The sequence below is a fragment of the Phaethon lepturus genome, unplaced genomic scaffold, assembly GCF_000687285.1.
Source record: "Phaethon lepturus isolate BGI_N335 unplaced genomic scaffold, ASM68728v1 scaffold16763, whole genome shotgun sequence".
NCBI classification, from domain to species: domain Eukaryota; kingdom Metazoa; phylum Chordata; class Aves; order Phaethontiformes; family Phaethontidae; genus Phaethon; species Phaethon lepturus.
Window position 1 is genome coordinate 2004 of NW_010527117.1, and position 233 is coordinate 2236.

Consider the following 233-nt stretch of genomic DNA (forward strand, 5'->3'; position numbering starts at 1 on the left):
CCCGCGGCGGGTTTCGGGGGCCCACCCCCACCCCGCCGCAGCTCGCCGTTTGCACGCGCGACCCCCCCGCAAACCGGCGCTTGCGACCGCAAGACGCGCCGGACTGCCAGCTGCCGTCACGAAAGCGCCGCAGATTTGCAATTTGCAATCACCAAAGCGCCATTTGCACTTGCAAAACCCGTCCCGCCCCTCCCGCCGCGCTTCCGTGGCCTGATCCCGCGAGAGCGGCCGCC